This window comes from Rhinatrema bivittatum, chromosome 4 (assembly GCF_901001135.1).
Source record: "Rhinatrema bivittatum chromosome 4, aRhiBiv1.1, whole genome shotgun sequence".
Classification (NCBI taxonomy): domain Eukaryota; kingdom Metazoa; phylum Chordata; class Amphibia; order Gymnophiona; family Rhinatrematidae; genus Rhinatrema; species Rhinatrema bivittatum.
The window spans coordinates 220,325,945-220,351,790 of NC_042618.1; the positions used below are offsets into that span (position 1 = coordinate 220,325,945).

At 44.1% G+C, this 25,846-nt stretch overlaps 1 protein-coding gene and 1 long non-coding RNA gene across 2 annotated transcripts in view; one reads left to right on the top strand and one right to left on the bottom strand.

Annotated features, from left to right (window-relative positions):
• Nucleotides 1-1,948, bottom strand: part of NR1H4 (nuclear receptor subfamily 1 group H member 4) — a 143,408-nt gene extending 141,460 nt beyond the window's left edge. Inside the window, exon 1 of the mRNA XM_029599726.1 lies at nucleotides 1,883-1,948. The gene's annotated coding sequence lies outside the window, so the exon portion shown is untranslated. The remainder of the gene's footprint in view (nucleotides 1-1,882) is intronic.
• Nucleotides 342-15,965, top strand: LOC115090525. The gene is made up of 3 exons (XR_003856415.1): nucleotides 342-409; nucleotides 9,731-9,843; nucleotides 14,987-15,965. It is a non-coding gene; the product is annotated as an uncharacterized LOC115090525 (long non-coding RNA).
• The last annotated feature ends 9,881 nt before the right edge of the window (nucleotides 15,966-25,846 follow it).

Below are 25,846 nucleotides of genomic sequence, written 5' to 3' on the forward strand. Positions count from 1 at the left end.
TAAGAGCTAGGTCCTCCAAACCCCCCTAGTTTAATAGCCTTCACTCCCCCAGTTAACCCAGACTCTTAAAACCCCCTCGGATATGGCTAGTTTTCTTTTCTTTAAAACTTACACCTCCTCCATAGCAGAAGCAAACTTACGCGGCACTCGACCTGGGCGTGCACCCAAGCATTTAAGAATTTGCGCGCACATCTCTCGGCCCCACCTTGCAATGGCCATGCCCCGCCCAGACCATGCCCCCTTTTAGAATCGGAATGAGAGGTGCATGCGGCAAGAGATACACCCGTATCTGGGAGGCTTTTAAAATACGGTGGCTGCGTGCGAGCCTGAGTTGGGCATGCGTCCCCTACGTGATGTGCGCACCAGCCTTTTAAAAGTCACCCTAAATTGCACAATGGCTGACCTGGAGGTATGCATAGAATTGCCTTTATTCCAACTTGTTGGGTTTTTTTTTGTTGGCGATTTTGGAAAAGGAATACTTCACCCTTTTCATTTAGCAGCTGTGCCAACACTTCAATGCCTTTATTGCCCCGGTCTTTAAAATTCTTACAAATGAGAACCTAGGACAAAATTTCTATTTCCCTGAATGGGTAAGAAATGCGATATTCTGTAACTAAGCTGAAGTTTAAAATAAAGCCATTGCCATGCTTGCCAGATTGGTAAAATTAGTATGCTCCTTGCACACAGTGTGGTTGCCTGGGTACCATGCAGCACATAGCAGGGGGGGGGGGGGGGTATAGTGGTGAAAATAATTCCCTTTCTGTTTCTAGAAAAGCATAGAAAGTTGAACTCAACAACCAATCCCCCAAGTGCCGTAAGTTACAAGCTATATTGTACAGCCTAAAGCTGCAGAGGTTATTAAGTGTTTCAATTATGGTTTTATTTGCCTTTTATTGTTTTATGGTTTCTTAAATTATTATGGGATATTTTGCTTAGTTATCCTGTGTTAGTTTCAAATATTTAATTGTGCATCACTTTGAATTACAAATGTGGGAAAGGTGATCAATCAAGAAACAAAATAAAACTAAACTTTGTTTGTTCTTGCAATTGAATGCAATATATTACAAACAAACTTAAGAGCTGTCTTGGCACCCAGACAATGCATTGTTCTGTCATTTTATAAAATTAATGTATGTCCTCTCCCCTAAAATATTTAAAGTGCCCTGTCCATTAAAACATCCAGCACTTAGCCAAGGTTAATTGGTCCTCTCATTAAATTGCACATTTGCTGTTTTTATCACCTGCAACTGAAGATGCGCTGAATTCTTTGAACATGCTAATGATATGAAATATCATAATTTGTTTAGCTTTCGTTTATGAGTAATGTGCTTGAGGAAACCATTTTTCCTCGTCCAGTATGCTCAGGGATTTAATATCTTACAATGGCAGAAATTGAAAATAAAATTCTACACAAAATACTATGCCAGCGAAAACCTGGACAGAAAATAGTGGGGGAACCTTTGCCCAGTTCTTAGCACTGTAGGACAGAAGTCTCACACATTTGTAGCGGAAGGTTTTTTGGAGGAGATTTTTATAGTTTTTTTCTGTTAGTGCCTTAGGCAAAATGTGCTCTATTTCAAAAGGGTTCAAGCACACTGACTCCCAGGCTTTTAGTCCTATTTTTGCCTGACCCTTAAAGTTCATCCAGTATATCAGAAAATATACTGCAGAATAAAGGATATGCATCTCTTTGTTTTAAAGTTACTTTTTTGGAAGATGATTTCCGGTATTGCAATTACCTGACACTTCCACAATCCAATATACATTTTGAGGGTTCATGTATCCATCTGCCACTATATAATTAATCTAGAAAAGTAGATTTTTTTTTAATTCACTATATATTATGAAATACACTAGAACATCAAAATAAATGTTTACTTACCCGGTAGCACGTTATGCGCGTAGATGTTGTTCTTCATCTGACTCCACTCATCACAGACCTCGTTTAAATGCTAAATCTTCTTGTTTTGCTTTCTTGGGGTTTACCAGAAACTTTCAGCGATAACATTTTCAGTTCAGACTCAGGCCCTCTCTTTGTTGGCTCAGTGCCCCAGTGGACATAGATTACTCATTAACTGTTCTTCCCTTGTTATCTGAATATAGATTTGGATTATTAGAATATTACACACCAAAGAAAGTTTGTCCTAGAAGGACCATGGGGTGCTCCTTGGTTCATGCTGAGTTTGCACACTACTTTTAAAAAAGAAGGAACAACAATTAATTTAGAGCATCTGATGATTTGATTCTAAATCATAATGCAGTTGATCACACGTAATCCTAATTGCACTTTCTGCTCATCGTGTGGCACTGTATTTAAGCAGCTTTGCAACTAAAAATTTTTAAAGTGAAAACACTAAAATATCTGTGAACAGCTGCAGTATTTTACAAAAGTGGTCTACACAGTCAACTGCTTGTATTTCATATGGACTGAGGGTAACATTGAGCTGTAACATTTCCTATTAATGAACAGCTCCAGCAAAACCTTTAGAAAAAGTTTAAAAACCTGGCTCTTTAAACAAGCTTATCAAAAAGAGAAAGGAGAATAGAACCCAGGGAAGTGCAAGGTACGAACAATTGAACACCCACACACATCACCGTAATCAATATGTGTGTAGTTTTTAGTTTTTATTTTTTTATTTTTATTTTTTTGTTAATCACTAAAGGCAAAAGTTACAATTATAAAGCTAGTCTTGTATTCAAAACTGATACAAAGAGATTTGGACATGATTTATCACATTTACCAACTAGCGGTACCCGGCCACGCGTTGCAGTGGCAGAGTCAGGTTCTTTACCCTCCCTCCCCCTTCCCCTTGCTCATTTACCTCAGTCCCTCATCCTCCTCCCCCGTGGTCACTCCCCCCCCCCTTCCCTCCCCTGTCCCCACTCCAACTCTCTCGCCTCACACTCACCTCCCCCCTCATTCTCCCTCCCCTCACTGTCACCTCCCCCCGCCTACTGCCTACCCTTCAGATCAGAAAGCCTTTGTCTTTCTATTTCTGTGGGAACCCCCCACCCTAAAAAAAAACCCCAATCCCAACCCTTTAAATCAAATAATAACCCCCCCACCCTCCTGCCCCCTCCCAAGACCTGGGAAATTGAAATTGTTGGTGCTACATGTGGTCTGTCCCTGGGCGTCTGTGCGCGTTATGTAGCCAAATATGGGAATGCCTAACCAAATTTGCACTTCCAAATTTGTTTTGTGGTCTGGGGAGGGCTATTTTGGTGCGTTCCCGAGATCGTGCAAGTTTAGTGTATGTATTTGTGTGTGAACCTCCCCCTTCCCCCAAAAAACAACCGTATGAGAAAAGTTCTTAAACTAACCACCCCACACTCTCCTGCCCCTCCCCGCCAGCCCTGTGAAAAACAGTAGCCCACCCCCCTGCCCCCCCAGAGTTGCTGAATGAATGAAACCTGCCCCCCCTGAATGAATGAAACCTGCCCCCCCTCATGACCCCTCCCCAAGATGTTCGCAATAAATACATTACCACCCCCCACCCTCCAGACCCCCCGAGACCTGATAAAAATGTCAGTCGGTGGAGCGGGCATTCAGGAGCGGTCCGGGAGCGATGTATTGGCGTTGGTCTGCTGGCTGCGAGCACTGAAACGGATTCAGATGGCCCTTTGCCCTTACTATGTCAGTGGGGTGGAGCAATGGCAGCGGTAGGTCCTCTGACATAGTAAGGGCAAAGGTCCGCCGGCTGCCAGTCCTGAAAATGGCACCGAGGGGCCCTCACCCTTACTATATCACATGGGCTACTGCCGCCATTGGTGTCCCCGAGTGGCATAGTAAGGGAAAGGGCCGTCGGCGCCATGTTGATTGCTGGCAGCCGACGGCCGTAGTGCAGGAGATGTGTCCCGGACTGGTCCTGGCCCCCCGCTGGAGCCTCCCGGACTTCTGTCAGGTTTTGTGTGTGTTGTGAGGGCCTGGGAAGTAAATCAATTTGGCATGTGGGTGGGAGGTATGAGGAGGGTGGTGGGTGTATTTTATATGTAAAGGAAATAGTTATCTTCCGGTGAAAAAAGTGCGCGAATGTGTTAAAATGGAAGTGAAATGTGGACCTGGACTGGCGAAATGATTAGTGTAGCGTGTGTTAGTGTAAGGTGTAACAGATGGCGCTTACATCCAGCAGATGTCGCTGTTTTCTCGAAACAATTTTTAAACCTATTTTACCTGTCACAGGTGTGACATATCTGTAATGTAAGTACAGAAGAACCTTCCTGTATGCGAAATGAAGGTTGTGTCCAAATTTGAAAGCAATCGGTTCAGTAGTTTCTGAGATTAGCGATTTTGTCCAAACTATTTAACATTTTTATTTATATAGAAACATAGAAATGACGGCAGAAGAAGACCAAACTGCCCATCCAGTCTGCCCAGCAAGCTTCACACATTTTTTTCTCATACTTATCTGTTTCTCTTAGCTCTTTGGTTCTATTTCCCTTCCACCCCCACCATTAATGTAGAGAGCAGTGATGGAGCTGCATCCAAGTGAAATATCAAGCTTGATTAGTTAGGGGTAGTAGGGGAAGTAACCGCCGCAATAAGCAAGCTACACCCATGCTTATTTGTTTTACCCAGACTATGTTATTCAGCCCTTATTGGTTGTTTTTCTTCTCCCCTGCCGTTGAAGCAGGGAGCTATGCTGGATATGCGTGAAGTATCAGTTTTTCTTCTCCCCTGCCGTTGAAGCAGAGAGCTATGCTGGATATGCATTGAAAGTGAAGTATCAGGCTTATTTGGTTTGGGATAGTAACCGCCGTAACAAGCCAGCTTCTCCCCGCTTTGTGAGTGCGAATCCTTTTTTCTTCTCCCCTGCCGTTGAAGCAGAGAGCTATGCTGGATATGCGTGAAGTATCAGTTTTTCTTCTCCCTTGCCGTTGAAGCAGGGAGCTATGCTGGATATGCGTGAAGTAGCAGTTTTTCTTCTCCCCTGCCGTTGAAGCAGAGAGCTATGCTGGATATGCGTGAAGTAACAGTTTTTCTTCTCCCCTGCCGTTGAAGCAGGGAGCTATGCTGGATATGCGTGAAGTATCAGTTTTTCTTCTCCCTTGCCGTTGAAGCAGGGAGCTATGCTGGATATGCGTGAAGTAGCAGTTTTTCTTCTCCCCTGCCGTTGAAGCAGAGAGCTTTGCTGGATATGCGTGAAGTATCAGTTTTTCTTCTCCCCTGCCGTTGAAGCAGAGAGCTATGCTGGATATGCGTGAAGTATCAGTTTTTCTTCTCCCCTGCCGTTGAAGCAGAGAGCTATGCTGGATATGCGTGAAGTATCAGTTTTTCTTCTCCCCTGCCGTTGAAGCAGAGAGCTATGCTGGATATGCATTGAAAGTGAAGTATCAGGCTTATTTGGTTTGGGGTAGTAACCGCCGTAACAAGCCAGCTACTCCCCGCTTTGTGAGTGCGAATCCTTTTTTCTTCTCCCCTGCCATTGAAGCAGAGAGCTATGCTGGATATGCATCGAAAGTGAAGTATCAGGCACATTTGGTTTGGGGTAGTAACCGCCGTAACAAGCCAGCTACTCCCCACTTTGTGAGTGCGAATCCTTTTTTCCACATTTCCTCTTGCTGTTGTAGCTTAGAGTGATGTTGGAGTCACAGTAAGCATGTGTATGTTTATTGAATAAGGATATTATCTCCAGGCAGTAGCCGTCATTCTGGCGAGCCACCCACTCTTTATTGACGGCCTCTTGATTTTATGGATCCACAGTGTTTATCCCACGCCCCTTTGAAGTCCTTCACAGTTCTGGTCTTCACCACTTCCTTTGGAAGGGCATTCCAGGCATCCACTACCCTCTCTGTGAAGAAATACTTCCTGACATTGGTTCTGAATCTTCCTCCCTGGAGCTTCAAATCGTGACCCCTGGTTCTGCTGATTTTTTTCCTACGGAAAAGGTTTGTCGTTGTCTTTGGATCATTAAAACCTTTCAAGTATCTGAAAGTCTGTATCATATCACCTCTGCTCCTCCTTTCCTCCAGGGTGTACATGTCATATTTAGATTCTTCAATCTCTCCTCATAAGTCATTTGATGAAGACCTTCCACCTTTTTGGTCACCCTTCTCTGGACCGCCTCCATCTTGTCTCTGTCTCTTCGGAGATACGGATATAGATACTGATATAGATACGGATATATATTAATATTGTTTAGAAACTATGGGCCTCATTTTCTAAAGTATCGCAGGCCTGTGATACTTTAGAAAAATGCGGTAATGAGGAGCAGGGGGCCGAAAAAGGGGGGGGCGGTCCTGCGCTAGCTGGCAGCGATCGCACCTCTGCGGTGCGATCGCTGCCGGCAGCGTGCCCAATAACTCTACCAAAGAAGGTGTAGTTATTGGGCGCGAAATAGGCAGCGAAAAGGCCCTTACCTTTTCGCTGTCCGCGCCATCCTCGCAGAGTCAGCCCCGGTGACGCCCCGACTCCTCCTCTTCCGGGGCCGACTCCGCCCCAATGTAGGTAGCGCAGGCGTGCGCTAGCTATCGCAGGCTTGTGCTGTTAGCGCAAGCCTGCTATAGCCTTGGAAAATAAGGTCCTATGTTACCGAACCATTATGGCACCTGTGTAAACTGATATATTTTAGCATCATTATTTTTATGTGCCTTACTGTAAACCGTTGTGACGGTATCCATCTTAACGACGGTATAGAAAAGATTTTAAATAAATAAATATATATATACATTTGCTACACAATACATATATCCTAAAATTATTGTTTATATGTGTATCTGAGAAAACAAAGACAAGTGATACATTGGCAACCAACTGACCTTGTCTAAGAATCTCAAATCAATCAAGCATTATAAAAGGAATTATGCACTTATAAAGCTGGAGGGTGGAGGCTGGCACTTTCTGTTCTGCCAAGTAACAGAGAGCTCTATAATCCTTTTTATTGTCTTCCTTTTTGCTCACTCTGACCTTGAGAATCTGGTTATTTAATTATACAGGGTGACAGGGCATTGTGCTGCCAGTGATCTGTAATGCTGATGAGGATTCCACACTCTCCAGCAATGCAATCTACTCTGGATTCACTAACCGTGTTTAAAAGAAAAAAAAAAAAAGAATACAAAGAGTAAAAGAACCGGAAAGGATGGGGAAAATAATACATTGAAATGTGTATAATTACAGTCCTTATTTTCTTCAGTGGCTTTATTAATGTTGTGCATCTTGATCACATAGAGATCCCACCTTTCAAAACTGTCCATGGTACACAATTTGTGCGCATAAGTGGACCTGTGGTGATTTATGCTAATATTTTATAAACTGTGGTGGGAGAAGCACAGTTTTAAAATACCACATATTTCTGCTGAGAAAGTACATTTGTATGTTTTTGTATGCATATATAATTGTAATGCAGGAACAGATATACTTTCCCTACCCATTTTTTTAAAAAAACACACGTATATTTTATGCACAAAGTACTTGTAACAAATGACGTGAAATAACCCAGAATTAAACATGGAGAAAAGTATATTATAAATTATGCACATAGGGAGAATATTAAAAGAAAAGTGCACAAGTCCATCTTTGCGACAAACGGGCTTGCATGCACGTGCATGTGAATTTTATAAAGAGCATGTGTATATGTGTGCAAAATATAAAATAAATTAAGTTGTATGTGTACATACGCATGCATGAATCATACACACACATGTTTTTCTGTGAATTGCAACTTCCAGTTTTTTCATGGTAGCTTCATTCTTTGATGCCACCACCAGCACCACAGCCAAATTTCACCACCAGGGATATGTCACGACTGGCCTGTCGTATTCCCTATCAGGGGAGTGAACAGGAATGCCAGACCAATGAAGCAGGTCTGGAAAAGCCTTCAAAGTGATTGCAATCGTGAAGCTTCTCCACATTCTCCAGGCCAGAAGCCACTCTCGGGAGGCTTTTGGCCAGGGAATGCAGATGATGGTGGAGGAATTGTGAGGGGTCAAAGCTGACTTCAAGCTGGTCATAGTGGTGGAGCAATTAGCTGAGGCCCAAGACAGCTATACAGCTGCTCTTGAGCTGATAGGCCTGAGGCCACCACCACTGCCACCAACCCCTAGGCCTTCAGAATTTAGCCTCCCATAGTCCTGGGCCATTTTTTGGTTTGTTTTTGTTATGTACATAGTTTAATCCCTAGTTTTTCCCATCCCTGTCCACTTTTATTTTTGTACATTTGTAAATAATTTTCTATTATTTTAAAAAGTTTTAATTTTTATATAAAAGTTTTATTATTCAATTTGGTAGTGTGTCTGTAGTATTTGCTCAATGCTATGATTAATTTCATACTACAGTAAAGTCCATTTAAGGATATCTTATAGCCATAGCTCCCCAATACGTAGCCCTGCATGTTGCTTGCCATGCAGGTTTGTCCACTATTTGTTATCATCTTCTTATCTACCCTTACAGCATTGTATTTATTTGGTTTGTTGTGTAGACCTAGCATCCCTGAAACAGCAACCAGTAAGGGAGACCACAAATCATAAGTACAAGTCTACCGTTACCACTTCCCTCCCCAAAAGGCTACAGATGTGAGTGCAACCATGGCACAAGCAGGGGTTTAGTCTATACAGGGAAAAATCTTTTATGTGTCCCCCTTTAATAAAAACATGGCATTGACTCTATTTGCTTCAGCACACTTTACAATAGAGAAGAGGTGGCATATACATGTTCAGGTAGGAGCTTCATTCACCTGAAGCTGGCTGCTGCGGCAAGGTCAAATAAGTCACTTTGATGTCCATAAGCTTCAAATGTCCAGCATTAACACTGATGTCTGATATATATATATATATACAGCATGGCTCCCTGGTCCCAATCCTTTCATGGAGTTAACCATATTTCTATATCTCAAAGTCCTACCTTTAAATGGAGATCTACTAGCAAGCTGCATTGCCCTGTGTTCTATAATACATGTAGGATCATATACTATTTGAGGACTCTTACACAAATACTCCCAGCTGTGAGCTATCAGGGACTCTAGTGTTTCCATGCCCTCGCCTCCTCACCCACTTCCACCACCAGTAATCAGTAAGCACCCTCACACTATACTTATTCCAGCCAATCATCAGAGCTTCTCTGTCACCTGAAGCTGGTTCAGAATTGTTATTTTCATCAGCTATTTCCCCATCCAGACATGAATTACAGGACAAAGGGTTGGTAGGAGAGAAGAAGAATCAGGATCCCATCAGCAACTCTTGACCTGATATATTGTAAGACATAGGACACATATAAATTACAGTGAGATAGATAGTAGAAAAAAAAAGGGTAATCTTCCATAAGGAGAGAAATACAGTTTTATAGGAAAAAAGGCAAGGAAAAATTATAAATCATCCAGGATCCTGATGATGAGGTACTCATCCACACATACCATACTTTCCTTACATCCAATATATTTCTTGTGGAGGTAGAATAGCAGCAGGATCCATGACCTCAGGGACTGGTAGGTCTGATCTGGGTCTTACCATATTGCAAACTATAGGGAGAAATACTGGGTCAGATCTGAAAGTCCCAGAGGAGATGGATCCAGCTATTATCCCTTGTATAGACCAACTTTACACTCACAAATGGAAATAATACATGTATACCACAGCATTATAGAGAAGATCTGTGTGAAAATTAGATGTATATACACACAAGTAATAACAAATGTGTGTATATTTATTATTTATTTTAATAATATACATGTGTAATATTACTTAAGTTAATCTTGCCCCATTATACATGTAAATATGTGCAATTTCTGCATGTATGTAGGTATAAAGGGGATTCTTACAATGCATACCTTCCTACTTGCACCAAGTCCAGAAGGAGTAGAGCTATGGGAGGTGTGGGAGAACTGGACTCTTTGTAACCTGCTGGCCCTCCAGGTGAGCATTTTCTACAAGAATGCCATATAATGTGCTAATCTGTATGTAATGATTATAAATATATATGGTACCATAAATAAATGTAACTGGTCCATGTCCAGTGAAGGTCCTAAACACATGGCCACACATGGAGGTCCTTTGGATCCCACCCCCCAAAGACTTCATAACCTCCCTGGATTTCTGCACAGGAGAGAAAACCAGGCAAATATATTTGCTATGAAGCAGTTATCACAAAGAACTTTCCTGCTCATTAATTGATCTCTCCATTAAAACACTTTGCACACCTGTGCAATTGTAGAAAATGTAAAGCTTGGAACAGAAACTTTCAAACCGGCACACGGGTGCACATTTGTACACATATATCGACCCACATCCAGGGCCGTGGCCATTTTATAACATACGCACAGATATACACACATGTTTAAAATAGTCTGACCACATGCACACATGTGCTGAATTTTAAGAGGGTGCGCAAATCCCACTTCTACTGCATGAATCGGGGGATTTTAAAAGGGGTACGCACCAATGCCATTCCCAGTTTTACCAATTTGTCCCCAGTTCACCCAGTGAAGAGATAGGTCCTCCAAACCTCCCTAGTTTAATAGCTTTCACACATCCCAGTTAGCCCTGACCCTTAAAACCCCGCAGATCTGCCTAGTTTTCTTAATCTATAACTTACACCTCCTCCATAGCAGAATTAAAGTTACATGGCAAGGGACCTTGGCATGCACTGAGGTGTGTATTTATGTGCCCATCTCTGGTTCATGCTCCAAAATGCCCCTGCCCACCCAGACTATGCCCACGCCCTGCCCCATTTGAAACCTTTTAAGATATGCGCATATCAATCACTTCTTCCGATGAATTCTCCAGAAAAGCAGTTAGATTAGACAGATCTGCTTAATTAGGAGAAGTATAAGATTGATCCAGCTTCTGCGTATTTATTTATTATTTATTTATTTGTTTTTATATGCCGGTGTTCGATTTTACATAACACATCGGTTTACATTCCAACAAAAAATGCAGGAAATCAAGCTTTTCCTTTGTCAATACATTGAACAATAATAAACATGGAAATTGTTAACAAGAGAGATAAAAACAAGGGAATGGTTAACATTAAGGAAGTTATATGGAAGAAACGTATATTTAATTAGAGCAGGAACTTTATCAGACGGGATTAGTAATGTATCCAAAAATATTTCCTCAGTGTAGCAATTAAAAGTTCTCCAGAAATTTTTGGAAAATTGATAAGCCTCAAATTCAAATGCAGAGAATAATTTTCCAGTGATTCTATCCTCCTAAGAGTGGAAAAATGTTCACAAATCATTGAGGCATTCACAGATTGCAAATTCTGAATCTCATTTCCCATTGATTGAATAGACAGAGAGTGTTCCTGTTATATCTGCTCGATATATATTGAAATCTATGGTCTCGAGCCATAGATTTCAATTTCAATGAGACATTCTCCAAGCGCTGAGACTGATCCTGGAAGATCCCAAAGCAATTCTAAAGTTACTACCGCTGGTTGGCTTTAGAGGGTCTGAGTGCAAGTCGGTCGCCAGTTGATGCAAAACCAGGCATAATTTCCCCTTCATGAGGGAGGGCCAATGATTGGGCTCCACTGACTGCACCTTCACCCACGGGTACTAACTCCCGCAGTGAGTCTTCAGAAGATCCTCCAGCCAGGGGTGGGCCATAGTCTCCCTCTGACTGGGAGTGAATGGCATAATCCTCCGATTTTCCCAGGGTGGCGGCCCTGCGCAAGAAAGCAGATAGTGGCGTCTTAGGGTCTGGCGGTGTAAGAGAGACTTCCCCAGGCGAGAACAGCTCTCCTCCTCTTTCCGTTCCACCAGTGAAACTTGCCTGCGAAGTTTCTGGGGTAGAGGCGATGACATCTGTGATGATACGTTGATCCGAGGAGTGAGGATTCAGAGGAAAAAATCCTCACTCTACCCTTCCTCTTATGCGGCATAATTTGTTTTAGGAATCCAACGAAAAAATCAGGTAAACCATGTCTGCCTCATGCTGACATTTTGGGTCCTCCCCAGCGGGCTTTTAAAATTCAACTCTTAGTAAGTGATGGCAGAGAAATGATTGTCTAACCTGGAAAGTTTTCCATATACTGTGGCCAAACTATCTGTATGGACACAGAAACTACTAGATCACGCTCTCTTTTCAAATCTACACCTACAACACTGGTCAGATGTTTGGGACAGGTACCACATCTGCCTTAGGCCTCCCAGTAGATGATTGTTAGTTTAAATCAGTACCTCCTAGGTTATGTACATTCTCCTTACAGAATATGGAAGCTTTTAGCTTTATCAGACTCAAACTCTAGTGAGCATCCCCTGGTACAATGCACTATCTGTATCATCTCCCTGTATACTAGTCCTCAGTTTGTGGGAACCTCTTTCTTTCTTCTATTATTCCACTTCCCAGAAGTATTTTACTAAAAGTCTTCTCTTCAGCCTTCCTCAGAGTCTCCTCTGTGAAGATACTGTCCTATGCATGCACTCAGTATGCAATGAAGGTGCACCATTCCACCCAATAGTGCACCTCCATTGCATACTGATACAAAGCTGACATCTGACAGGTGAGGGCACTCTGACCAGAAAATGCCACAGATGGGTAGTAGTAAGTAAGGAGATGGAATAGATATGTTACTGGTTAGAAACATAAAATGATGCACATGTCAAACAGGGTGAGCAATGAAGAGTATATGTTGAAGGCGTGGACCCTTGGACCGAGGTAGAATTGGTGCAACCTGCAGGAAGGAACCCCTCAGCTGGCGGAGTCAGATGAGGCAGAGGCCCAGCTGGAGCTTTGCCTATACCATCCCACATTCCCATTAGTTTGAGCCCTCAGGTGCTGGGGTCAGTAAGTCTTAGGTGGGAGCCTCTGCTGAAGAACAGAAGATACTTTGAAGAGGCTGGGATGAGCAGGCAAAGTCGAAGGCAGGCTTGGGTCAAGGCAGACAGCATTCAAGGATGGTCAGAAGGCAGTCCGAAGACAGTGGCAGGCAGAAGTCAAGAATATTATTTATTTTTTTATTTAAAAACTTTTCTATACCGTCGTTTAGTGATATACCATCACAACGGTTTACAAATAGGCACATAAATAAGTTCGAAATGGATTTTACTTTAACCAGAGGGTGCCGCAGTTGTTCAGATACATGATTCAATATTATAAGCCTTTTTGAAAAGCCATGTTTTTAAGCTTTTTTTGAAAAGTTTTTGATCCCTCATTAGTCTTATTTTGGGTGGCATTGAGTTCCATAATATAGGGCCGGCTAATGACAGTGCTCTCTCCCTTACTTGTGTCAGTTTAGCTGTCTTTACAGAGGGTATGCTTAGTAAGGCTTTATTTGCTGATCTGAGATTTCTTTGGGGAACATGTAGTCTTAATGCAGTGTTTAACCAATCAGTATTTTCTTCATTAATTAACTTGTGGATTGTGCAAAGTGTTTTAAATTGTACTCTTTGTTCGATTGGCAGCCAGTGTAATTCGGCAAGAGTTTGAGTGATGTGGTCCCTTCTGCTTTTTCCAGTTAGGATTCTGGCTGCAGAGTTCTGTAATATTTGGAGTGGTCTTAGTGTTGTATATGGTAATCCAAGCAGAAGTGTGTTACAATAGTCTGTGCTAGCGAAAATAAGTGCTTGAAGGACAGTTCGAAAGTGTGCTTGGGTTAGTAGTGGTTTTAGCCTTCTAAGGACCATTAGTTTCGCATACCCCTCTCTGACTTTCAATGATATGTGTTGTTTGAGGTTGATTTCATTGTCAATTATTACTCCTAGGTTTCGAGTTTTTTCGGTTAGTTCCACTATCTGATTGTTTCTGAGTTTGATGGGATTCTGGATTAATTCAGTTGTTTTTCGTTCAAGGTGTATGAATTCTGTTTTTTCAATATTAATTACTAGTTCCATTTGGCACAGCAGTTGTTTAATTATGCCTAGGTATAGCATTGCTAGGTTCAATGTTTTTTCAATTGTTTCATCTACTGGTAAAATTAGCTGGATGTCGTCCACATATATGTAATGTATGATACCTAGACCGGCTAAGAGGTAGCATAGGGGCAGCATGTAAAATAACCAGAATCAGATGGCAGGTCGTTGGCAGGCAGAGCTCAAACGGCATCCAAGAAGCAAAAACAGATGTCAAAAATGGGAAATCCATCCAAGGGAAGACGGGGCAAATAGGAAGGTCAGGAGGGCATGAAGTAAACAGGTGGAGAGGCAGAGAGATGTGGAACACAGAAGGGCTGACCACAAGAACTGGAGAGGACCTAAAGACAATGCCCACTGGAACCAAGGACACGACAAAGACCAGAAACTGAAGAGAATGAAGACAGGGAACTGAAGACAATGAAGACCAGGTACTGGGAATGCAGGAGAAACACTGAGGCAACTCTCAGTACAAGCTGTAGGAGACCTGTTGCCAAGGAGAAGGAACACAGAGGCCTTTTAAAGGCCAGAGCATGTGAGATCATCTTTGGGCACCGTGGGAGATTTCCCACCACAGGCCTTTTAAATTTGTAGCCATCAGGGGAGCACGTACCTAGAAGGAGCCATGCTGGGAGCAGCGGAATGTGGCAGCCTAGTCCACAGCCATGCTGAAGTCTTCCGGTAGCGTTGGCGCTGAAGGTCGGCGACCAGGGACTAGAGGTAAGGGCAGAGGTTTACAGGGGGGACCCGCAGACCGCCGAAAACACACTAGAATAGCCAAATGGCTCTGTAATTTCAGGTAGTTGCAGTCCTGGTTTTATCACACAGCCTGCTGGGACTATTAATTTTGTTTTTTGATGGGAAACAATATTAATACTGAACTAAAATTCACAGAATGCTATAGGATACATCAAAGACTACATCTACCTGTACTGAAAATATGTAGTCAGTTGGCAACTCTATTCAAGAGCCACATCAATTAGTGAGTCATTTCTTGATCATTATCTGCTGGTGCTTTACAAGTGTATCAAGGGTAGATTTTGGTTCCATGGGAAAGCTTTCTATGAAGTTTGTGGTGTAGCTGGGAGTGCTAGCATAGGGCCCATGGAGCTGTTGGTTAGGCAGAAAGAATGGTCCAGTGAGTGTGAAGAGAATAAGCCATAAAGCATGTATATTTACAATATGTACACCCTTCCTTTTTGCAGAGAAGCAGCCAGGTGATGACCCCTGAGCCCTGGGACCCAGTGGCCTCTGAAGGGCAAGGTGACGCTCTTGGGTGCTGCCTCTTAGCCGAGAAGAGGAGGAAGGAGCAGCAGCAAAGGAGCACCCAGTGTCAGAGCATGCACACCTGAAGGAGGAAGAGAGCCAGCATACCATGACTCTGTCATGCATGCCAGAGCTCTTATGGCATGCAGCTGATCTAGAGGAAGACAGCTCCACTGAGGAGGAGCCCGGCTCTCAGAGGGATGAGAAGTGCAGGCCACTCCATGGGAGATGCGTATAAGGGATCCGAATGCTCGCGTGGTGGAGATTGGTGGCCTCAGATATGACCCACACAGGACAAAAAACTTCTCACACAAACTTCAAAAAAATCTACCTCAATATAATAGGAAGAAAAGACCTCAGTTCAGAACATTTAAACTCAAAAGAGTTAAAAAGGAGATGCAGGGTGTGAAGCAGAAGCTAAGGGGCATTCATAAACAGATGGAAGCCCAGACTCCAGTGTGGAGGGAAATGCTGCCGGGGAATGTTCCACTGCCACTTACAGCCCCGCCCGCTTTGTACTACATGATGCAGTATCAGCACCCTATATGGTGCCTCCCCATGGGCCACTCCACCTATTCCTCCACCACTGCGGATAATAGTTCAACCTCCTCTTCTGCCACCACCACCAGCTGTAGGGATGCAGCCTGCAACATCATCACTATCACTCCACCACCCCCATCAGAGAGAGATGCTCCCCCATTTCTGAGGGCACAGGCTGCTGAGGAGGATAGGCCTATAACTGCTGGTGGTCCATCTTCATAGCTGCAGAAGCTTCCAGGCTATCCCAATGAGCCACTGCTTCCAGGTCCAGGGCCCTACAATAGCAGCATAAGCCGCAAAAGAACCTCGCTGTGGGGAAGCACAAGAATAGAGCTAGCCAAGGCAATAGAGCTTCCCCCACCCCAAAAAAGAAGCCAGTCAAGGACCCCCAGAAATCAATTATTTTATTCATCAACACATTGATCACGCCATGAAAATTAATGCACTGTCACCTTCTAATTAATCTTTGCACACCCTGTTAATTAAAGCACCTTCACTTTTTAAAATGTCTTTGTATCAGAATTTTCCTTTCCTATATATCCTGCTGTTATGTCTGGCAATGTATCTCTTGCAATTCTTCCTGATTTGATGCCTCCTCCTCCTTCTCCTCTAGATGATCTTGTAGTCCCTCTGGAGGAGGCAGGCCTCTAATTTTGGCTAGGTTAAGAAGCATGCAGCAGGCTAGAAAGATCTCACAGACCTTAGGGGGGGTTTGTAGAAAAGGCATCCCCCAGATCTGACCAGGGTCAGGCATCACAAATGCTTTTTGAGTAGACTGAATATTCTCTCAATGACTGCCCTGGTTTGTTGGTGGGCCCTATTGTAGTGAGTCTCTACAGTGGTCTGTAGGATCATGATCTAAGTTTTCAGTGGATATTCCCTATCACCTGTAGGGGAGAACACAGAGAAGAGCAGAGTTAGATATCCTTTAATGTTGGGCGGGGGAGGGGGGTAGTTCCCTCATCGAGGATGAAGTGGTCTTCCTAGACCAATGTCATATGTCTACCTAGATATGAGGGAGACCAAAAGAAGAGGTTAGTTGCAGTGTGGTTGTAGTAGCAAGTGCATTCCTACCTAGAAGCCAGCCTCTGGGGTTATGCTCTTGCTGGAAGTGGTCATGAATTCCTGATTATGAATGGATGTAGGCACCATGACTAGATCCTGAAAACCTGGGCATGATATCCACAATGATGGCCTTGGTGTCGCAAACTGCCTGCATATTAAGGGAGTGGAAGCTTTTGCAGTTATGGTAAGTGTCCTCGGTATTCCCTGGTGCCTTTATATGGACATGAATGCAATTGATAATTCCCGAGACATAAGGGAAATGTAAAGATTGGAAGAAATCAGTCATTATTTTCTGTTGTTGTCTACTCTGAGAGAATAAGATATACGGTGTGTTTTCCTGAGAATCGCAGCCAGGAACAGATCTATACACATGGAGGCTAGAGATTGGCGTATTCCAGCTGTGACCCCCCTAGAGGGGTCTGGAAGATGCCAGTAGGGATGTGAATCGTTTTTGAAAGATTAAAATTATCGTCAGATAATTTTAAAATCGTTCTAAATCGTCAGAGTGCACAATACAATACAAATGCCCCCGATTTATCGTCAGGGGCATTTGTATTGTATTGTTAAATAGGGCACGGGAATTATTTGGGGGAGGGCGGGGAAACCGGCACACCAAAACAACCCCTAAACCCACCCCGACCCTTTAAAACCAATTCCTTACCCTCCCGAACCCCCCCAAAATGTTAAGTTACCTGGTGGTCCAGTGGGGGGGGGGGTCCCCGGCATGATCTCCCGCTCTCAGGCCATCGGCGCCATTTTGGCTGCCACTAATTAAAATGGCACCAATGGCCCAATAAAAAAAAAACCCACCCGACCCTTTAAATCGACCCCCCCTTAGCCTCCCCCACCCTCCCGACCCTTTTTTTTTAGGGAGGCCCGCGCCGCTAAAAAAAACCCCACCCGACCCTTTAAATCGACCCCCCCAAAACCTTTTAAAATTACCTGGTGGTCCAGGGGGGCCCTCGGGGAGAGATCCAGGGGGGCCTCGGGGTGAGAGGAGAGATCCAGGGGGGCCTCGGGGTGAGATTTCCCGTTCCCAGGCATCAGCTGTTCTAAAAAAAAAAAAAATGGCGCTGATGCCCCTTTGCCCTTACCATGTGACAGGGTATCCGTGCCATTGGCCGGCCCCTGTCACATGGTAGGAGCACTGGATGGCCGGCGCCATCTTTAAAGATGGCGCCGGCCATCTTTACTCATCAGCCGGCCATCCAGTGCTCCTACCATTTGACAGGGGCCGGCCAGTGGTTGAATTCAAGCATGCATGGGATAAGTGCAAGGGATACAACCCTAGCAGCAACTGTGCAATAGTACTGGGCTTCCAAGACGGCTGGGGTAGTCTGCACTCACCATCCATGGTTATAACCCTAACATCAATCAGCATTCTTGAGACAGAGATAGAAGACAGTGGTGAGAACAGAGCTAATAGGGTAAAAGGCATGGGATGCGGGGAGCTGGATTTCATTTAAGTATGGGAATTTGTATTAGGGATGTGAATCGTTTTAGGACGATTAAAATTATCGTCCGATAATTTTAATATCGTCTTAAACCGTTATGGAACACAATACAATACAGATTCTAACGATTTATCGTTATAAATCGTTAGAATCGTGAGCCGGCACATTAAAACCCCCTAAAACCCACCCCCGACCCTTTAAATTAAATCCCCCACCCTCCCGAACCCCCCCCCAAATAACTTAAATAACCTGCGGGTCCAGCGGCGGTCCGGAACGGCAGCGGTCCGGAACGGGCTCCTGCATCTTGTCGTCTTCAGCCGGCGCCATTTTCCAAAATGGCGCCGAAAAATGGCGGCGGCCATAGACGAAAAAGATTGGACGGCAGGAGGTCCTTCCGGACCCCCGCTGGACTTTTGGCAAGTCTCGTGGGGGTCAGGAGGCCCCCCACAAGCTGGCCAAAAGTTCCTGGAGGTCCAGCGGGGGTCAGGGAGCGATTTCCCGCCGTGAATCGTTTTCGTACGGAAAATGGCGCCGGCAGGAGATCGACTGCAGGAGGTCGTTCAGCGAGGCGCCGGAACCCTCGCTGAACGACCTCCTGCAGTCGATCTCCTGCCGGCGCCATTTTCCGTACGAAAACGATTCGCGGCGGGAAATCGCTCCCTGACACCCGCTGGACCTCCAGGAACTTTTGGCCAGCTTGTGGGGGGCCTCCTGACCCCCACGAGACTTGCCAAAAGTCCAGCGGGGGTCCGGAAGGACCTCCTGCCGTCCAATCTTTTTCGTCTATGGCCGCCGCCATTTTCGGCGCCATTTTGGAAAATGGCGCCGGCTGAAGACGACAAGATGCAGGAGCAGGAGCCCGTTCCGGACCGCTGCCATTCCGGACCGCCGCTGGACCCGCAGGTTATTTAAGTTATTTGGGGGGGGTTCGGGAGGGTGGGGGATTTAATTTAAAGGGTCGGGGGTGGGTTTTAGGGGGTTTTAGTGTGCCGGTTTTTCGATTTTTCGATTTTTCGATTTTTAACGATTTTTAACGATTTTTCACGATATTTTACCCCCCCAAATGGCAACAATACGATTCCCTCCCCCTCCCAGCCGAAATCGATCGTTAAGACGATCGAGGACACGATTCACATCCCTAATTTGTATGCTCATTTGCTGAAAATGGCAGAAAACCAAAGAGAAAGACAAATAAGCAGACCAGATGGACCAATTGGTCTATATTTGCCATTCTTTACTATGGGATTTTCAGCAAGCCAGGCATTATTAAGATCACCAGCTAAAACGGATCTAGTGATCTTAAGCACATTTTCAGCTGCAACGGTTTGTGGATGAAAATTCACAGGCCCAAATCTAGCTGGTCAAATGTGGATATAGCCAGTCCAAATTTGATCAGCTAGGTTTAGGCCTGCTGTTTGTGTGTACCCTAAACTTAGCTAGTTAGTTATGTTGAAAGCCTGCCCAAGTAGTGCACCTGGAGATACCCATTTTTTTTTACCGGCTAAATTTGTGAATTTTGATGGATAAATGTAGCCGTTCAGCAAAGGGCAGTTTTTAAAAGCAGAGATTTGACTGGCTGATAAGATTTTTAACATCTGAGATTCTCTCTCAGCAGTATTTCTCAGGATATCTCTAGCAATTCCCACAAGGTAATTGTGGACCATAGGGTACATGTAGGTTCCCATAGATGCCACTGATCCTAATGATGGTACTCTTGCTTCCATGGTGGCATGGTCCTGCTGGGCTGGGTAAACCAGCAGACCCACCGGGAATCCCTGCTGAATACCAGATGTAATCTCAAAACTCCCTGTTAAAAATCAACTCCTCACATTTCCACACTGAGCTCAAGCTTATATTGAACCAGGACACAATCCCCCTATAGGCTCTCTATAACACCCTTACTGAAAGAGGTCTAAAACTTCTGCCACATTCTTCTGCAATAGAAAAATCACAACATAACCAAAAGTAGAGGTTAAGTGACAGCATTTGGACAGGTAAAATGAAGACATCATTAGTGGCATAAGACCAGATTTAGGACCTGAGCCACACTGGCAAAATAAACCTGTCTAGCAGGGAGTAAGGGCTGTGAATAAATCTTAAAAATGTTCTTAAGTAGTTCTTGTAGGGGATACACAGAAGCAATCTTGAAGAAATTCAAAAATCACAAATTCAATTTTCCAACTGCTCCAGTTTGTCGCTGTGTGACCATTTTATCTAAAACCAGTCACATCTACCAGCTGTTCCAGTCCTTCAATTTTCCCTTTGTTTTGGAGAGAGAAGTTCCTTTGCTGATATAAAAAAAAAGCTGGACAGAACATGAGATTTGTTTGGGTTTTTTTACCCTGCTCCTTTGATTCTCCAGTTCAATCAGAACCAGGGCTTTGATTTGAATACTATGAGCCGTCATTTGCAAATACCTAGGGATTTTCCCCTTATTTTATAACACCCCTTCCCCAAAGTACCTAGTCTGGTCATTGCAATGACAGCTTTTGCCCAAGAGTCATGCACCAGGGCTCCCTCTGGAACCCTAAAATCATGGGCTCTGAATGTGGCCACAAAGAGGTCCATATTTTAAAGCATTTAGCCAGGTAACTCAGAAGTTATCTGGCTAAATGAAGATTTGGGCACTTATCCAGCTACGTTCTAGCCAGATAAGTTATGGGTGTTCTGGGGCTGTAACTGGGAGGAGCTGAGTTAGCCAGATGAGTTATCCAGCAAACTCTGATATTCTAGTCTGCCCATACACCTGTCCTAAAATTAGCTTTAAGACAGCTGGATAGAGGATATACATTTATCCGGCTAACTAGCCAAGCTGCACAGTGGCCAAATATAAACCTCTAGATGTGAGCCTTGAGTGATGACCACCCTGACAGCCTCCTCAACCCTAGCAAACCCTGGGCATGGAAGACCTGATTCAGAATCGAATTGAGGAACCTTTGCATGGCAGTGCAGAGCACTACCAACCTGGGGGTCCTTTGTGTCCTTTGTTAACACTAACAATTATAAAATGTTTCAATAAAAACACAATGAGTATCAGTAAATGTGATATCACTTTATACTGATTATAAAAATATTATTCTGTTTAATAGGTGATACAGGGTGGGATGCATCTACCAACTGCTTGTGGAGGTTATACCTAAAAAAAAAAAAATTGCAAAAATACGGATGACCATCTCACCCGGAAATCAAATGTTCCCAGGTATGGAGAGTGTTGGATTTTTAAAAATCATTATTAGTTTTATTTATTGGGTTTTTGTCAGGCCACGACTGGCCAGTGCTTGGATAAACCACACGGCAGGAGTAGGATGGATCCCCACCCCCTGTAGCTGGCTAGGAATCAAAGTCTTCTGCCTGACCAGCCTCTTCCCCTTCAAGTTGAGTTCTCCAATTCTGGTGGCTGGCAGGACTTAACCGGTGATGCATGGTGACAGGGACAGGGTATCCACTAAGGAGGCAAGGCTGCAGTGGAGCAGGGGACAGAAAGATGCCTACTGCAAACACAGAGACACAGACAGAGGTGTGCACCAACAGAAAATGGACAAACACAGGGCCAAGCACACAGACAAACCAAGACAGAACAATGAAAGGCCACTGAAGTGGAGCCTAAGTAGAGGAACAGACAGGATGAAGAGCAAGGGATATAAGAATATAAGGCTAGGAACAGCAGCCACAGCTAGGAAGAACTAACTTCTAAGGTGAGGCAGGGAACTGTGGGTGAACCAAGCCTTTTGACAGTCTTTAATGCATAAGCCTGTGCAGCTCAGACTGTAGCCCACTGAAGGCCCCTGCAAGCAGAAGGTCTGCAAAGTTACCAGGGTTCTCACAGATTAGGGATCACATCCATATAGACCAAAGAGTCACATGTTTGGGACACTTATAGATTATAAATAATAATAGTGTTATGTTTTAAATAAAAAATCCAGGGGTGGCCCAATGGGCCAGTTGGTAAGTGCTGTGCACTGCCACGTAGAAAGTCCCTGGTTTGATCCCAGGCTAGAGTCTTCTGCTCCTTGAGCCAGTCAGGGTTGGGATGTTGTACATGAAGTGTTCACAGCCCCTGGAGAAGGAGTAATGGTCATTGCCTAAGGGTCACACCTAATGGTTTGATTGAGGACACATGATTGCAGGGTTCTGAAGGGAGCCTTAGTGCATGGTCCCCAGCCCAGGACTGATACTGCAATGACTGGTTTAAATATAAGTCAGAAGGGGACATAAAAAAAAGGGGGAAAAGATCCCCAGTTGTGAATACTCATGGCATCATGAATCCTATACTGGGTCCAATTGAATTGGAAGTCCAAAGGAACCCCATACATTTAACAGAATCTCCCTGCTCGTGGTGTTAAGGGTAAGAATATACTTTTTTACTTGGCCAAATTGGCTTCAGCTCTGCATTTTTTATTCATTCTCTTACCTGAGTGGCTGTTCTGGTATCTTTTCCATGGACCTCATTCTCAAACTGGAACTCATCAAAGTCTTGACTGACCCTGATTGTCTGACTTATCTTCCATCTCCCCACTACCATTGCAACCATTCCCTCCTCACCTTCTCACCCTCCAACCTTCACACCTTCTGTCTTTACCTATTCTCTCCTTCAACTCCTACTCCTCTACTCCAAAGTTCCTTTGCTCTCTCACCTCTCTGATTCCTTTCTAGCTGTAGAAGATACAGAGCAGGAAAGTGTCAGGGCACCATCAACAGAAACAGCTGTCTTGAGGTCAGGAACAGACTGTACAGGACAGGCTCGATGACAGGTCTTCTGCCTGACCAGCTACCTCCCCCTTGAGTTGAGCCTTCAAGTTCTGGGGGCTGGCAGGACTTCACAGGGAATGCACTCAGGGACAAGAAAGCACCCACTCGGGCAGGATTGAGTGCTAAAATAAACAGGGAATGAGAGGGTGCCCATAAATAATACACCAGACAGAAGTGCACCATAGGACTAGGCAGAAGAAAACTAAAACAGGACAGACACAGACATGACAAGAGGGCCAAATACAGGACAAACAGACTAAACCAGAGGACAAACATGGCAAGAGGGACAAACACAGGACAAACAAAACTAGTGACAAACACTGGACAAACAGACGAAGCAAACAAGATACAAAGCTAGGATAAACACAGAATATGAGAAGGCCACAAACTTGGGCCAAAATATCTAAGGCAAGGCAATAACCGAGAACCAAGAACTAAGTCCACAACTGGGATCAAGGTTGACTCTAAGCTGCTCAGTCCTGCAAGTCAAGGAGTTTGCAGGAATGAGCACAATGGAATATGGCCCACTGAGGGCCCCTACTGCCGGGAGGGCAGCACTGCACATAGAACCCTCACAGAAAGCTATGATTGTGTATTTTAGTTTTACAACATCTTTTCAGCTTTGTCCAGCTGCTTTCTGTCATTAGTAAAATTTGTTTATGCATTTTGTGATATATTGTTCTGTGACAGAGACTGTATATATCAGAAAATATGTGTTGAATGTTTAGAATGATTCTAAACTTTGCTGTGTCATTGTCCTAAAATTACTGTTAGCAAACCATAACAAATGAGTCCAAATTTTGGGATTGACTTTCATAGCACTTTACACACATAAAACTCTACATTTAAGGAAGGTAATGTACACCAATAGTGTGTATAACTCGGCACATAAACGCTTAGCTAAGTGCACCTAAAGTTATGCCCATATTTTATAAACTGAAGCAGGAGCCACACAATGGATCAAATACCACGTTATCACCACCCTGATAACGTGGTGGTGATAACGTGATAACAAAGTGCACACATATGTTTCAGTACACTCTTGCATAGTTTATACACCTATTTTATAAAATTATGTGCAAAATAATTATAACATGGGCACATAACTCAGTTTATGGGCAGTGGCAAGTATTGTATAAAGTTAGCTGATGTATGCATGTATCTCGCTTATGAAAAGACATATAGGTGTACATCCAAGCACCAGTTTTCTGAGACCTTCCCCAGTTAACAGACCTTTCCAGAGACAGATTAGGATTTTGCTGCCCTTAGGCATTATTGGTGCTATCACTGCCCCTCCCCTCCCAGAAAAGGAACAACAGAATAGATGGTCTAAAGCATAATCATCTTAGCTCTGTCTGTAGGACGCTCACCTCTCCTCAAGTCCTTGAATGATAGGAGGAGAGGGGCTGGATTAGGGAACAGAATAGTTTTTCTTTGTTCTCTGCTCTATGCTCTGGTGTCAATTCTCTCCTCCTGCTCCCTGCACAGGACAGAAGGGGTGGGGCTGGAATAGAGCAGAGCAGTTTTTCTTTGCTCTTTCTCTTCCAACCTCACCCCTTCCCTCCTGTTCTCTGCACTGGGAGGGGAGGGGCTGGAGCAGGAAGCAGAAGGCTGTTCTCTGCTGAGTGAGAATAAGCACAGGTGGTAGGTAGCAAATCTTCAGCTGGCATGCTGCCCCTCAGAGTTTTTCCACCCTAGGCGCAGGCCTAGTGTGCCTATTGGTAAATCCAGGCCTGGACCTTTCACCATTTCACCCACACCCACCAACACTTGCTCCCAGGCACCTCCATCCAAAAATTGCAGATGAAGGACAAGTCAGATTTAACTTCTGCAACTTGATTAGCTGATGCAAAAGCATGCGTGCATGTTGATAAAGTATATCCTTACCCGTTTATAAAATATATAACTGTGCGATGCTTCCAACCTACGCCCCGGAATGCCCTCCAAACACCCTCTTTCTGCGCACATACTTTTCCACATGGCAGCAACAGTATGCGTGTGCTCCCGACCATCTGAAATCCACTTACCGGACAGAGAGGCTGCTTGTGCTTACACACACACACGAGCCCATTTTACATGCACAGTCTCTGCATAAGTCTTTGAAAATTAACCCCTCAAAATCAGCTCATGGGGTCTGCTGGCAAAAAAGGGCTCAAAACCCGATTTTGCCCGCACTTTTATCCGCAGCAAGATGAGGTGTTCCAGAGGGTGCAAGGTTGGGGGTGGGGAAAGAACTGATGCGCATACTCTCAATTTTCCAAAGTATGTACATAAATTGCCACACGCAACATTATACCTCTGCATGTGTTTCTGTGTGCATACCAGTGATATCCGTGAATTTTCAAGTTGGACTTAAGTGGGCTCTTTCAAAATTATTGGGTTTATGACCAGCTTGACTCTGCAAGACTTGAATCAGAGCATACGTTTTTGTTACTTTTTATTTATTTATTTTTTTACAAGAAACTGATTTTCATTTTATTATCAGTCCATCCAAATTTTTCCTACGAAATGCCTTCACTTTGCCCAATGTGCCAGCCAGTGAGAAAGAGAGGGTATAGGCAGGAAGATTTCTGATCAAAACAGCTCTCCTACTACTCAGTGGCCTTTGGCAGTAATTTCACAGCACTTAGATAAGAAGTGAATATCCAAGTCACAGCAATCCTTGTGCCAAGCCAACTAGAAGAGGCAGGTTAAAAGTCAGGTTGCATCATGACCAGCACACCTTAAGCTGTACTCGGTGAGAGTTGGCTTTATCTTAAATAATTCAAATCAAATCAGAGTCCCCATACAGAAGTGAATTGGAATTCAATCTAAAACATCACAAGCGTTGTTGGTATTTCTGTCAAGTTCTTAGCCTGAGTATGTTCAAGCCCCAGTCTCTTTCAGGCTCTTAAAATAAACTTTATTTACACAGGAATAATCTCACGAGCACACTGGCTGCCTCCCCAAAAGGGATTCAACTCACAGTGCATGCCCCCTGAGGACAGGGAG